Source organism: Chelonoidis abingdonii, chromosome 1 (genome assembly GCF_003597395.2).
Source record: "Chelonoidis abingdonii isolate Lonesome George chromosome 1, CheloAbing_2.0, whole genome shotgun sequence".
Taxonomy (NCBI): Eukaryota; Metazoa; Chordata; order Testudines; family Testudinidae; genus Chelonoidis; species Chelonoidis abingdonii.
In genome coordinates this window covers 135287441-135300472 of record NC_133769.1, presented here as the reverse complement: position 1 = coordinate 135300472, position 13032 = coordinate 135287441, and the positions used below count along the sequence as shown (strand labels likewise).

The window sequence follows — 13032 nt, the reverse complement described above, 5'->3', positions numbered from 1 at the left end:
GGGGGTACAGGGCTCAGGACAGGGGCCTGGGGTGTGTGCAGGTGCAGGGCTCAGGGGAGAGGGCTGGGTGTGTGTGTGTGGGGGGGTCAGGGCAGATGGCTGGGGTCATGGGGTGCTCATGGCAGGGGGCTGGAAGGGATATGCCCCTATTCCACCACCACCCTTTCCCCAAGGCCCTGCCTCCGCTTCTTCCCTGCCTCTGCTGGGAGCGAGCACGCTGACTCCACTTCTCCCCGACCCCCTCCCTCGCAAGGGCTATCAGCTGATCGGCCAGCAGGGGAGGGAGAGATGGAGAGGAGGAAGGGGGGCAGGAACCCAGCACACTGCGGGAAGAGGCCAGGGAGCCAGTAGGACCAAGCTTCTGTCCCTTGCCCCCGTGCGGGGGCGAGCACAGGGTGGACAAGAGTGGGCCGGGCTGGGCAGAATTTTTAATGGCACGTTGCTACCTGCCGGAACTCCAGCAGGCAGCAGTGTGCCATTAAAAATCAGCTTGCGTGCAGTCTTTGGCACGTGTGCCATAGGTTGCCGACCCCTGATCTACAATCTTTCTAATATGACATGCCAGCAGTTTGGTTCCATTTTGGTTTAGATGAGAGACCCTGCAATTCAGTCTGTCTTCCTGGCCCTTCGTGTGGAAATGGAAGTGTTTCAGAGAATGCTACAATGGAGATGCTGGACTTTAATCTCTTATCTAGCAACCTAAATTTGGCCTCCAGAACCTGTCTCCTATCTGTTCCAGTCATTGGAATCTACATGTACCATGACCACTGGCTCCTCCCCAACACTGCACATAAGTCTGTCTAAATGTCTCATGAGATCTGCAATCTTCACACCTAGCAGCCAATTCACCATGCAGTTCTCCTGGTCATCACAAACCCACTATTTATTTTTCTAAAAACTGAATCCTCCATTACTATTACTTGGCTCTTCCTAGTAACTTGGGTTCCCACCCCATCCTCTGTGTGAGAGGATACCATGACATCATATAGATGGAGGGTCCCAACTCTGGGATTGTTTCCCTCCATTTCAGCTTGATGCTCTTCTTTCCTGAGACTTTCATCCTCTTCAACAGCACAGAGGCTGTCAGACTGAGGCTGGGACCTTTCTACTGTGTCCCTGAAAGTCCCTTGTGTGTGTACTTCTGTCTCCCTTAGCTCCTCCCAGTTCAGCCATTCTGGCTTCAAGAACCTGCATTATAACTCTGAAGGCCATGAGCTACTTGCACCATATACACACATATGCCACCTACTCACAACGCAAGTAATCATACACGTTGCATTCAGTAGAATAAAGTGAATAGCCCCTACTCTGTTGCTTGCTTCTGCCTGCACTGTTTTTACTCTTGCGGGGGGTGGGGGAGGCGGGCAGGGTGAAGGTTGAGACGAGGCAGTTATTGGCCTAAGTTTTTAGTATGTTTGTTAGGTAGATCTGCCTCTTACACTTCCTCTCTAAACTGCACAAAACTTCCCTGTCTGCTGTTCCTGTTTGCTAGCTCCTCTGGGTCACTATAATTATCATTACACAGATGCAAAAACAAGATATATGTTTAGTAAGAGAACAACATGACTATTTAAGGCGGCAACATATCTGAATATTTTGGGGCAATTTAATATTTTGTATGCCAGAAGGTGTAAAAGAGAGGTTTCTGGGCACAGAGTAATTCTGTGGAAAATAAAACTTTTGAATTTAGCAATATAATTAAAAACAACCGTTTCTAAGGGTATGTCTTCACTATCCACTGGATCAGCGGGTAGCAATCGATCCAGCAGGCATCAATTTATCGTGTCTAGTTTAGATGCGATAAATCAACTCCCGAGCTCTCTTCCATTGACGCCTGTACTCCAGTTCGGCGAGAGACGCAAGCAGAGTTGACGAGGGAGCAGCAGCAGTGTCCATGTCCATGCAGCGCAAAAGGCTCCTGGTTGTTCAAGGTCTTGTCTGAAAGATCCCACACTATGCACTGCTTTGTAGTCAATTTAATCTCCCTCAAACAGACAAAGAGCTGAGTAAATCTTATTGGGATTTGAATCTATAGTACGGTTCCAGGGATGTTATATATTTCATACATGCATTTTAAATCTCAAAATTATTTCCTCTGGGTTTCCCTGCCACTCCCTTCTGTAACAGAAGTATGGACACTTTGAAAAGGAGCAGTGTTCTCCAGGTTAAGACAGAGGCTAATTTAAACTGCTCCCATTTGTCGGGACTGAGGCAGATGTCATGGAAGAGGGAAACACAGCTCCATAATTATACAGGAAAGCAGAGAGTCCTAACTTTGCTGTCCTAAACTGTTGTGTGGTATTGCCTGTGAAATGTTAAACAGCTGCTTCATTCTGTCCCGAGGTGGCTGTGTGTGAGTGGTTGGTAAAATAGCTATAGAATCCCTTAATAAATGAGTATCTGTAAATTTACAGGTGCAAGCCAAGCTGATATAGCCAGTTTTAAATGGGTATGTGTGTCCACACAGATATTTGCACTTGTTTAACTAATTTTTTTTAATAGATTTACGTTAAACCAGTACAACTTCTGCGTGTGGACAAGCCCCTACAGTGTACAATTTAATACATGGCTATTTCTCTCCATCCATGTACAGTTTTTTCTAGTTAGTAGGACTCAATGACAACACAGGCTTAAAAACTAGGGGAGATTATTTGTTTCATTGAATTTTTTTAACTTCGTTAACAGTTGCAAACAGTATACTCTTAACATGTATAGCTCTTATGACATTGGAGATCAAAATCTGCTGCATTATTCTGGAGTATAGCATGAGTTACACCATTGTAACTGAAAAAGAATGAAGCCCTGGTATTCAAATTAGGAACTCTGCTTTCAATACTTCAAGTTCAAAATAACTACACAAGTCACAAATTACTGGGAAATTACTGACGATATAAGAGAGTCTACCAGTACTGAGGGAATATAATGAATGGAGTAATAACTATCACAGAGAAGTCTTTAGTCAATTATGAGAACATAAGAACGGCCATACTGGGTCAGACCCTAAAGGTCCATCCAGCCCAGTATTCTGTCTACCGACAGTGGCCAATGCCAGGTGCCCCAGAGGGAGTGAACCTAACAGGTAATAATCAAGTGATCTCTCTCCTGCCATGCATCTCCACCCTCTGACAAACAGAGGCTAGGGACACCATTCCTTACCCATCCTGGCTAATAACCATTAATGGATTTAACCTCCATGAATTTATCTAGTTCTCTTTTAAACCCTGTTATAGTCCTAGCCTTCACAACCTCTTCAGGCAAGGAGTTGCCTCTTGCATCCGTGATTCCCCGCCCCCCCCCTTGGAGACACATACACATCATTCAGCATATCAGTCACATCTGTAATCATATTATGACATTTCCTACAACCAGACTGGTTCAGTAATAAAATTTAATTAGCTATTTAGGTAATCTATTAGCTGATTTGTTTCTACTAGGCCTTTGGAGCTCTGGGAATAAAGTACTTTTTCATAAATATGTATAGCCTATCAACTTTGTCTTCAAGTTGAATATTACATCAGCCTGTTTCTCTGCCTCGGGGATGTGGCTGGGGCTGCATATCCCAACTTCAAACATTATAGCCAAGGGATAAGAGATGTTGTCTGCTGAGATTTCATCCATAATTATTTCATCATTTGTTGATGATTTGACAAAATTCAGTGACCAGGATCTTTTTAATAACTTCAACAATTGTAACACACACATTTCAGGCAGAAATTATGACCTTTGACTTCTTGGGATCTTGTTTGGTTAAAATTTACAACCTTGTTTAACTTTTCTAGCCTAATCCCTTGATATTTATTCATAAAAAAATCTTTTGACCTCAGTATTTGCAATTTGAAATGCAATTGGCAGTTACATTAGTACAGTTATGATCTACAAAGCAATGCATAGTGTGGGATCTTTCAGTTATGATCTGCAAGCATTTCAGAAATCACAGCTATTCCTTTTAGACAATAAATGTTGTTTATGATAAGAATGATCTCTCTCAATACTCAACAATAATTTCCTGGAGATAATTTTTTTCCACATTAACACTATTACAGTTAACCTATAAATAGTGCCCACAAATCTTGATTAATAAGTCACTTCAGGAGTGAAATAATTTGCATTATAATCTAATATTTTCCATATTACTGTGTAGAAAGATTATTGTAAAATTACTATCATGAGAGCACTTTACAAATATAATGGGTCATATCCTGATCCCAACAATACGCACGACCCGAGCAAATGGGCTGCATGCTAAGGAGTTCATATGCTTTGGAGAGTTCAAATTCCTCCCTCCAGGCTACAGAGCAGCTTCAGTGTAGCTCTGCAGCTGCTACTGGAACATCAGGTCTGTAGCGGACTTCACAGCTGCTGTATCTACATGGAGAGGAAAGGGGTTGCTACGTCCAATGAATCTACAGTCATAGATACATTGGCTCCAAACCACTGTATTCCAAACCCACTACCCAGCATATTAAGAACAGGGAGCCCTCACTGGGCTCTACAGCCTGTTGGGGACGGCACAGACCTTAATGGGGTTCTGCATATGCTGGTTCTCCTGTCTGTGCAGGGATGGTGGCTGTAACAGTGTTGGTGGTATGAGTGTGTGGGGCGGGGGGGATGGTTCCAATGTTGTATTTCAAAAATGAGGGACTGCACTCCTATCATTATCATTGTCATCATCATCACGATTATTATATTAATTATTATTATTATTAATAATAATAATAAGCAGTACTCACCTACATTTGCCAGAGGTATTTCTTCCTGCTTTTTGCAACTCCCGACTCTTGTTGTACAGAGGTGAAGCATGGGACAGGTAATTTTCTATTTAAATAAGGGACAACCCTTGTAATATGGGGCTGTTGGCAACCTTGATGATGGGGAGGGGCGGAGGGCAGGGAGAGAGCCATAGTGGTTCTGGTGCGTTCTGGTCCTGTGTAAGGGAAAGGCTGGTTATTTCGCCAATACATCTATAAATGTAACACCAAATATCACAGAATAAGTAAAGGTTTGGCTCCTCAGTGTATTCCAAACCAGCTGAGTGAAGCATGGAGATATAAACTTCTGTTGAATTTAATTCACAAAGTGACTAAGAAGTTCCCAAATGTTTCGGATCTTGGAAGTTTACCAGACTGGCAGATATTTCAGTCATTTTTCTGTACAAAAGTCCTATGCTACTGGAAAACATGAGGAAACCAATGACTATTATATCTTGTACTCTTGTCTCCCGTGTTTAATTCAGATTGGTGTCCTCTAAACACACACACATCTGATCCAAAGTTCTCTAAATCTTTCAATTGAAAATATACCACCATGAAGATTATTTGGATCCTAACCTGAAGCCCTGGACAGGTTTCTCCATATATAATTTAGGACTCTTGCTCTGCTACAAAGCCGTAGCTATGCACATCACAGCAGCAGTTTCATCCGCCCTGTTGATGTTGACTGAACACTGCTCCTTTAAAAAGCCTATGATGTCATCATGGGTAGTGCACGTGAACCAGGAAGTGTGCAGCTCTGATACTGGCTGCAGCCAGCAACACAACAGCAGCAAGTTGCATCCGTGCAAGAGGATCTGTTGAATTTGCCGGCATATTTCAGTGTTAAGTTTCCACTGGGTTATTAGTAACAAAGGTAAGTTTTATTTTTAAAACATTATCAATATATGGACAATATCCCTTTAACTTGTAGTGCTACAGCCTGAATACACATCTGCATCTTGGGTTCCTAATGCTAAGTAGATTCCGACACACTGCATATACTGTTTGTATCATGCGCAGTTTATGCACAGGCAGCTGGCACTGCCTAATGAGTTAGAATCCACGTCCCCCAAGTGAATGGGCAGTTAGACAACAGTGAGGCATTGATGCTCATTCCAGGGCCTTTAGGAAGAGATACTGATGTGGGTAACATGAAGGATGTAGACCTCTGTCAGTATGGGAGGCTGTTGTAAGTGATGAAAAGGCACCTTTGAATAAGAGAAGGGCCACAGAAATGTCAGGATTTTCTAAACAACGGTCCCAAGATATCTCCCTCTTTTCCTAACTCTTGGTCCTGGGAACAGCTCTGGTTATTTTTACTGATTTATTTAGTTCTCTCTTCTGCCCATGGACACCCTTTATTTACCACGTATATTTCTGTGACATTGTCTCCATGGAAAGAATTGGAACAGCTCATATTAAGCTAATAGGGGAGTCTTTACACAAGTATTACAAAATGTGAGCAAACTATGTGTGGTCTGCTTCTAGGTTTTGCATTGGCAGTGGTATAACTATTTCAGTTCAGAGTGTGATTTTGTTTTTAAAATGGATGGAATTATAGTGGTACACCCCCTAGCTCTTACGCAGTTACACCAATATAAAGGTCCTTTATATCAGTATAGTTGATTCCTCCTCCAGAATGGGAATGAATTATACTGCTCTAAGCTTCTTTTTACCAATGTAACTGCATCCATGTTAGGGGATTATACTAGCATGACTATACTGGTATAATTGAAGTAGTACAATTTTTAAGTAAAGACAAGCTTTTATCTGCACTCAGGGTCCCAGTCCTACAGTGCAGTAAAAACTGGTACTCTCCCTTTGCTCTGGCTGAGGATGTGAGATGGTTTCCCAGGATAGGGAACAGCCCCAGCAGTTGGCACAATGAGCATTGTCATTTCACAGCCTAGGAACTGAAGTGCAAAAGTGAGAAGAATTGTAATGCTCCTTCCCTCAAACCAATGCAATGAAGCAGGATCCTGGATGCCCCACTATATAGGGGCACATCACATCAGTCTTGCTTTTTTTAGGGAGTGCAAGAGGGTTTTGCTGAAAAAAAGTACTAATTAATGGAGACAGCGTGAGAATTGGGAGATTTGGATTCTATATGCTAACCTTTGCCATTGATCCATTGTGTAACCTTAGCCTCACCTACTTTACAAATGGGAGAATTGAGGCTAAAGGAAAATTATTTGTCTTGTAACTCTGATTCTTTGGGACTATTGCAGAATTATCACTCTTGTGTCTCAAGCCTGCTGGAGGCTAACCAGAGCTAGCTCAGCACCTCTCCATCAGCAGATGGGAACATTCCAGCCATGCAGCATTAGTGTACTTGGTCCATTAGGGGACTCAACAATCAGTTTTAAGCGAAAAGGTGACATTTTCATCTGTGTAGAGACATAAAAAAGCCCCATCCGCTCTCCTCCTCCTCCTTGCCTGTGACCAATGGAGATGAAGCAGAGCTGAGGATTGGGCCAAAATAACTTTTGGACAGGGTAGAGGGAAGAATTTGGACACCTCTACTTCAGAAAATAGGTTGTGCAGATCTAACGGTGAGTGAAACATCCCTAAGGTTTACCGTAAAAGGTGTTCTGCCTCAGACAGTGGTGATAACCTAAGGTCACATCTTATCTATGTCACACAGGAAAATATGGAAACAAACAATTGTCAGACCAGATTCTTCTTCTTCTTCTTTCTTTTTTTTTTTTTTGACAGCAATACCCAAGAAACTGGTGTTGAAACAAGCAGTTGGACCTTAATGCCTGTGTACTGTCCCAGGCTAAGTAGCTCAAAGGATCCCTAAAATGAGGGCTGGGGAGAACCTCCCCTAGATGAGCAGACTGGATAAGCACACTGACAGAGGGATGAATAAGGGCATTCAAGTGCTTTATCCAGAGCACCTTAAAAATTCACAACATGAGGGACTTATTTATGGGGTGAGACTAATTCATATGTGGGTTGTGTGGGTGGCTACAGAAAACAGAGGCTTGCCTTACATCACTGGGTGCTATTGGCGCTCAAGCTGACATACTGGATCTAACTTTAATCTTGTGAGCTCAGGTACTGGCGCAGTGAAGCCATGGCAGCATGAGCTTCAGCATGGGTTGTACAAACCTACCCAGAACCCTGGGTAATGCCTCGTGGGACTACCTCATGCTGAAACTCACGCTGCCCTGGCTTTACCGTCCCAGGGCCTGAGCTAGCTGGATAAAGGCTAGCATGGGTAGGTCAGCTCGAGCTGCAGTCACACCTAGTGACTGCGGTTTAGACATATCCTAGCTCAGCAGCTGTTGAAGTAACTAGTCCATGGCTGAAGGATATACTCCATTTGTAAGCCACACTGAAAGAATGACTGAAGTTTTGTTTTCCACCCTATTTACAAATCCTTCTGGCAGACTTCTTCCACGAAGGCTTTGAGACGCTTGTTCAAGAACCCCAAACTTCCAGACTTCGCTGCAGGAAAGAGAAACTCAAAAGTTAGAAGAACTAACACGGCTGCTACTCTGAAACCTGTCAAAAGTTAGAGTGGAGAGAACATCCGTGTTCTCCTCACACATACTTGGCCAGATTCCTATCTTGATGGGATTGATCACTGCTATTTGAGACCCAGACTAGAATGAGTATGTTCCCTAGCTCATATGCTAGAGTGCTTGGCTATACTAGAATAGGGTTCATGTACTAGGGAAATTGATGGAGCATATTAGATGGGGTGGGTATATGTGGAAAATTATATATGTAGGGATATAACTTCACTATGTATTTCCTGGCTTTCAGTGTTTTGAGTTTGGCACTATTTCTCCTTAAATACTTTTCCTAGTTGTTGTTGGGTTTTTTTTAATATATACTTATGTGTATTTAACCAACTGGGCAGCTTTTCAGCTGTAACTTGGTCCTTGCTACTTAGTGGATGGTGTTAAGCAAACCAGAAACACATCTGATCCAGATTTTAGTGGAAAGAGCCAATCTCTTCTATATGCTAACTCTGAACTTCTCTCTAGCTACGGAAGAGTTCTGGCATCTTTTAGCAACTGCCTAATAACATCCACATACATGTACTCTTCTACATCACTGGAGCTATAATTTATGCTTGCCAAGATTATTTTAACAGTGCCAGAATCTTATTTCTCAACACATTAGGTTCTCTTTTGTTGCATATTTCTGCTTTAAAAAAAAATCACACAATGATTTTTGCAGTTTGGGAAGTGTTAAGTTTAGATTGTGTTTAAGACCAGTGGTACTTTCATCTGCATTTGTGTGGCCCACTGTAACTATTCTTAAATGGTAACCTGGAGGAAGGTGAGAACGAGCACTGTGATAGAGCATTCGTACCTTATTTTCTACCAGGGAAATTGCTTTAACAAAGCTGTCATAAATTAACTTAAGTAGGGACAGTCCGTTCAAGCAAGGAGGTGGCCTGATGCTGTACCACCCTAACATGCTCAGAATCTTCTGAGCAGGTTTAGTTATTCTCTCTCTTATTCCTATCACATGCCTCCCCTAAAATTTTCACCCTTGAAGGGGATGAGGAGGGGACAAACACTTGAGCTAGCGGAGAATCCCTATTAACAGTATAGCACCAATAACACAGAGTTGAGCAATTCTGATTCTAACCACTAGAGGACAGGTACATGTACCGTATACACACTCACCACTTAATTACAGTATGCTGCAGCATTTAGGCTCATCATGGAACCATCCTCATGATGCACTGAAATTCCTCTCAGTATATATACTCTGACTTGGAGATGCCTGCCTTATCCAATTTTTTTTTTAAATGTTGATGTTCTCTTTTCCTTGTTAAATCATAAAGAAATATATTCATTGACTCCACAGCATGTAAGGAGACATATTTTTCAGCTGTAGTTTGTGTTTAAAAACGTTCTTTACTCAAGGAAAGGATTTGATAGCATATTTTACCAACCCCCTTGACACGCTTTGCATATTCAAAGATTCTTAGGACTTTTCAGTTACCTCGCTTGCTTTCATGTTTAAAACTGTCTTCAGGGCTAGTCTGATGGTGCTCTGGATTGCATGTCATGTTGCCACTTGGGAGACATAGTAAGGGTAGCCCCAGGATCTCTTTAAGTAGTGGGGCTAGGGCATGCTGTGGTAATACCCTCAACGGCTAGGGGGAGGCTGTGCATTGCAAGTGAATAATGGATAGCAGCACCGAAACATCCTCCTGTCCTCAGGGAGTCAGACGCTGCAGATAGAGGGAGACAGGAGGATTTAATTCCGTGAAATGATCTCCTGGAATGAAAGGATAACTGAAAGCCATATGATGGCTATGCTCCAGTTGGCCATTATTCTCAATTCCTGACTAGTTATCCTAAATCAAGGTAGGGCAGGTGAAAGGAAGATCTGTATTCATATAGGAGAGGTAGGGAGACAGCAAAGAAATGACCTACAAGTACCTGAATGGCATCAACAGGAAGGAGCTGGGCAGGGAGGGAGGGAACTGTTCCGAGTGAATTAACTAGAAATAATGGATGAAAGAGAAAAATGCTTTTAATAATATTTAGCGAACACAGATTAGCTTTCTAAGGGAGGTGAATGCATCCCCCGTGCTGATTTTTGGGTTAGACAAAGGACTCCAGAGTAATTCTGCATTAGCTAGCCTAGGGACTGGGGACCAGCTCCCACAAGGTACTGAGCAGCTCCTGCACTCTTGAATTGAGGACACTCAGCGCCTTGCAGAATTAGGCCTTGAATGTTCTTCTGGTAGGTCATCACTATCTCTAAATAATATGAGAACACCCTGCATGGAAAACCAAGTCCCTGAAACAGACTTAATTTGAAAGGATTAAAGGCGTGTCAGTGCAAGGTTTTTCTTGACACCCTATCAAATTGTTTATCTGTGTGGGAACAATATATGTATTGGATAGTTTCTCTAGCTCTTCAGTCACTCAGGGCTCCTCTGAAGGATCAAGAGTCAGTGCTTAAAATACACATTGTAGAGACCTGTGCTAATGAGAACAGAAGTCAGATTCCTTACTGTCACTGACCCTGACCATTTAATGGTGATTTATTATTTCTGGCATGATTTACAATCTTACTAGCACAACGCTCCAAGCAGAGCAGCTCAGAAGTTTTTAGGAGCCCTTAGAGACCCATCCATCCAAATCCACACCCTACATCAGTCAAGGAAACATTCCCTTATCCCTTGACTAGACTAAACTGTGTCTTAATTATAAGTGTTTTCTTGGAATTGGATTAAAATATATATTGCACCACCATAGCATTGGGGCACCTCCCCCCACCAAGTTTCTAACTGCACTTGTAGCTTGATGTTACAAGATGCTGGGCACTCTGACCCCAACTGAGTAAAGCATTTAAATAAACATCTGTTTAACATTAAGCACGTGAATAGTTGCATTCATTTCAATGTATGTACTCACATGCCTAAATTTAGTAGGTGCTTAAGTCCTTTGCCTTAGGACCAAAATGCTCTGTGCCTTGCAGGATCAAGCTGTAGATGAGCAATATTAACAAGTCCATTAACTACAAGCTTGCCGGATAATATTACATGTCACTGGAACATAGTGCTTCTTCAGAAATTCCCTATTGTCTGCATTTTAAAGGAGGAAACAGATACCAACACCTGGAAAGATTTGAGTCACTTTAGGCCACTGCTTCAGCTGTAATGATTACTAAGGGTTTATTTTTAAAATGTTGTTCCTCCTTCGGAACTCTCTGCAGTGTCAAGACACCATGTCCTGCCCAGCAAAGGAGCGGTTTCTGGTTGATTCGTCCTGCGTTGCATGGAGAGAAGATACTATTCCCTGATAGTGAATTTGTTAGCATGGCCATTTTACAGTCCACCTCACTGAGAAAATACTAGAGGACATTTGGTCAGGGTATGAGGCTCAGGAAAGATGCTTTTCCAGTTGCATTAGCTACATCAAGTTTCATGCAAGTGGCTCATTGCTTTGACTCCAGTGGAAGCAGTATAGGTTCACCTAATCCAGTCACTGCCTCACAGGCAGGATCGCATGATTTTCAACTGCCGTAGCCAGAAATGTTTCTACATATACATCATTCCTTCCCTTTAGTAGTCTCTGAGCCATGTCTATTCTAGATGCCAGCAACTCCTTTCTGTATCTAATCTATTTCAGATCAGAACCCTGAGTTATCTTGTCTTTTAATCTGAACTCACACACTCCACAATCTGAGACACCCCTCATAGATACTGTAATTTGATTTTATTTAATGCCTTACTTCAAACAATCCTCATTGGCCCACTGTGCATTCTTTACCACTATTTGAATGATTGTTTAATTTGGTGACCCAAATTGCATACAATACTCCAAATGAGGTCACAGAATCTCATTTGGAATCAGGGAAGTATTTGTTTTGTTACTAATTACAGATGGAGGAGTTTTTTGGTCATCTAAAATGCAGGCCTCACAACAGATCCTTGAAGTGCATTTTGTACATATCTGACTTTAAGAACCTCTGCTTGAAACAATACATTGCACATACACAGCCCAGATCTAATCCAAAAATCTCAAAGCACTTTAGGAAGCTAAAAGATATAGAGGGCTCCCACAGAGATGAAGTCACCTCAGGCATTGAAGGAAGTAGCATCGTTAGAGTAAGAAGTGAGGAATAGGCTGTACAATTGAAACTGCTGGGGAATTTTAGTTACAGAGGAATGAGAGTCTGTTCCTGAAGTGAACTCTGCTTGGGACACTGAGATTAACACACTAAATCCCCAAGCCCACATTGTGATCTGTGTGGGAAGAGTGCTGAACCTGTGTAGAGTCTCTTTGACCTCAGTCCATTGCGATCCTCGCAAGTGCAGGATTCAGCCCCCTTCCTCCTTTGGAAAGGGTCACACACTATTTAATGACAAGCAGGCAGGATCCCTTTCTTAATTCATCTGAAAAATAGAACCTCCAGCAACCCATGGCACCCTCACACTTTGCTGGGACACCCCTACAGTACTGACCCCAAAGGAAGGGTCTGAACCACCAGCACCAAGGTGAGTGTCTAGGGGGTGGGGCTGGGGAGTCTGTCACCAGGGCCACCACTTCTCTCTGGCTCTAAAGCATATGCTGCAGCACACAGTCTCATTCAAGGAGGTTTTGTGCTTTAAACAGAGGGGTGTGAGGGTGGGGGTGTTGGTGTCACTAAGGATAATCCTAAGTAACTTAAAAGGTAAAAGGCAATAAGGATATACAGTCTCCCTGTTTAGGCCTCAGATGAGCAGAAGTTCTTCCATGTTTAAACTCTAATTGACCTAACAGGCCAATAAATAGAAAAGGCCAGGTGCAATGTC

The 13032-nt window shown here is 42.6% G+C and overlaps 1 protein-coding gene across 1 annotated transcript in view; it reads left to right on the top strand.

Moving 5' to 3' along the window:
* The first annotated feature begins 5501 nt into the window (after positions 1–5501).
* Positions 5502–13032, top strand: part of CDPF1 (cysteine rich DPF motif domain containing 1) — a 15793-nt gene continuing 8262 nt past the window's right edge. Inside the window, exon 1 of the mRNA XM_032788428.2 lies at positions 5502–5625. The gene's annotated coding sequence lies outside the window, so the exon portion shown is untranslated. The remainder of the gene's footprint in view (positions 5626–13032) is intronic.